Source organism: Paralichthys olivaceus, chromosome 3, assembly GCF_024713975.1.
Source record: "Paralichthys olivaceus isolate ysfri-2021 chromosome 3, ASM2471397v2, whole genome shotgun sequence".
Taxonomy (NCBI): Eukaryota; Metazoa; Chordata; class Actinopteri; order Pleuronectiformes; family Paralichthyidae; genus Paralichthys; species Paralichthys olivaceus.
This window is the reverse complement of record NC_091095.1, coordinates 8,588,268-8,590,989: the sequence shown is the minus strand read 5'-3', so window position 1 is coordinate 8,590,989 and position 2,722 is coordinate 8,588,268. Positions and strand designations below refer to the sequence as shown.

The window sequence follows — 2,722 nt, the reverse complement described above, 5'->3', positions numbered from 1 at the left end:
ACATGACCACGCAGCAGTAATCCCTAAACCCCTCCCCTTTTACCCATCATGCTCTTCGGTGGACCAAGCCACACAGACAGTTGTTCTCAATTTTCAACAATAAGAACTATTATGCACATATTTGGGATAATATTTGTAGATTTAATTCCAAACTATATGAAGCACCACAGAACTCATTTGAACATAAAAGATGAAGCAGATGATGAACCTCTGACTGAAGAACATGTTGCCCACACACAGACCATGTGGTGTTCCAGACTCTGGTTAAAAAGGGCTTGTGTCATGTTTGGCACAGGAGCTGCAGCGAATGTTGCATCTCCTGCGGAATCTACATCAAGAGATTTCGGAAGCACAATTTTTACAACACGGGGCTGCTAGTGATCAATCGTCCTGGCGCCCCAAACTTAAATGTTCAATTTCAAAAAACTAGTGAAATAAAGCTATTACTTGTAATATCTCAAGCAAGACTAACTATAGAACACGAGAACGACATTTCAACTATCGCAGAACTTTGAGAGTTGGTGAACAAATACCTATAAGTTTTCCATTACTGTCTTGAGAAGTACTTTATCAAAGCCTCCTCCATTATCGCCAAGTTTTCTGTTCCCAAAAGCTCTCAACTCTGCACTGCCCTCTAGTGGATGTATTGCTAGCGTTATATCATGTGAAATGGACGTATTTCTTCTCTTACAGCATGAATGAGTCTCTTCTCGTGTTTTAAAGCCGGGCCATGAAACTCTTCTGTAAAATCTATAAGGGAAATGGATTATTAATGGAGTAGTAATTGTTTCTTGGTCCTTATATGAGAGTGAGTTTCAGTTTGTAATTAATTCAACTTCCGCTCTGGGAAGCTTCCTCTTCATTTTTCCCTTAAGTTTCATACTGACAGAATCTCGTGCCAGAACATCTCGCTCGTGACAGCATGTATTTCACCTTCTCTTGCAGTTTTCTATGTTGCGTCTCATTGGTGATTGATTAAACGTTCATAAAAGGGCAAATTGAGTTGGACTTTCCAAACATTGTCTTTGTATTTAAATGACAGGCTTGAAAAATGTGGTGTGTGCAGTGCCATGTACTTACATATCACAAAAAAAAGAAGAAAACGGAAAACAGCTTCAAACTAGACCAAACATCAGAACTAGAAATAATCGTGTGTGTGTGTGCAGGTAATAGCAGAAACCGACAATTTTCAAGTTATTTTTGCCGACCAATTTGAGCCGTCCACAGAGCAACAAGCTTCTGACTTCATAAAATCCTGATCCCCTAGAGACATGGTGGTAAGAGAGGTGGAGGAAGATGGAGAGAAGAGGAGGGAGATTTGGTCAGCGAGAGTTGGGCAAGGTGTTGTTTGTGTTAGTGTGGAAACCCAATATAAAATGAGAGGGGGGGGAAAATTAGAGAATAAAATGCACACACAAACAGGAAGCAGACAATTTCAGAAGGTCGTAAAGACGTCTAATCATTATGATTTCCCTCATTCTCTAAAGCAACACACACACAAACACACACACACACACACTGAATGACAGCAGGGTTTATGTTATAATACTGTAATAAAAGGAAACATCTCAGATGGCTCCAGCATGTTAATATTGAATAGTCGCTCTCTCACTTGATCACTAACACACATGCAAATGAACTCTATCTCTACGATTTATTGATAGAATGAAAATAAAAGCCGCTAAAAGAACAAATTAGAGGGTTGGAGAGGGAACACTTCCCCTGCGGGCGAGGGGACTTCAATAACAATGGAGAGTCGTGTTTGGCAAAAACGAAATAAATAAATAATCATAATCATAATTCAAAAAACTATACAATGAAAATTGTTTGGTGGATTTGCTGCTCGCCTCTCCGCAAGAATCAATTTGTCATATTCAGGGACGCACATATATGAGAAGCAATCTATTTCACACTCTGAAAGAATTACTCTTTTCCAATTTTTCTTGTTGACATTTGAGCCGTAGGAGTGGGGGCCCTGTGTGTGTGTGTGTGTGTGTGTGTGTGTGTGTGTGTGTGTGTGTGTGTGTGTGTGTGTGTGTGTTGGTAAATAGCTAGAGTCCCTTTTGAAATCCTTCCTCATTCTATTTTTATCATCAAAGATACACTACGACACTCTCTTGCACACACACACACACACACACACACACACACACACACACACACTCACCTTTCCTGTCCACTGCAGTCCAGTACACAGCAGAGTTTTTTCAGTGAATGAACAAAACCCAATGACAAAATGAACATCAAATGAAAACAGGTAGTTTCAACTCTAACACAAATATATAATATATTAAATCAATTTTATTTAAATATTACTTTTTCTGCACTTCAGACACAACAAATAACTTTAGTGCATAAAGGAAATCACCTGAAAACATACGTTTACATGTCACTGACACCCTCGTACAAGTGAACGTGGCATTTTATATGGATTCTTCATTAACCTTATAATGACAGTAAATTGCCACCTCATTTTCCTCCATTTTTCATTCATGACATTATGTTCATGTTCCCAGTTTTTCCAATTATTTTTGCATTAACCCATCATTCACGACCTCAAGCCAGTCGACACGGAGGCTGTGTTAGCTGTTGCTAAGAGACAATAATGTTTGTCACCTCAGAAATTGATGAAAAGGACACACATTATAGTTTGAGATAAATGAGATATAGTAAGAATAAGTACCAGGAGTAAATAATAAAAGAGAGCAAATATAAAGCTGGA

The 2,722-nt window shown here is 38.7% G+C and overlaps 1 non-coding gene across 1 annotated transcript; it reads left to right on the top strand.

The window, feature by feature from the left end:
* The first annotated feature begins 266 nt into the window (after positions 1-266).
* On the top strand, positions 267-401 carry LOC138407340 (U11 spliceosomal RNA). Its single transcript, XR_011240768.1, has one exon. It is a non-coding gene; the product is annotated as a U11 spliceosomal RNA (small nuclear RNA).
* The last annotated feature ends 2,321 nt before the right edge of the window (positions 402-2,722 follow it).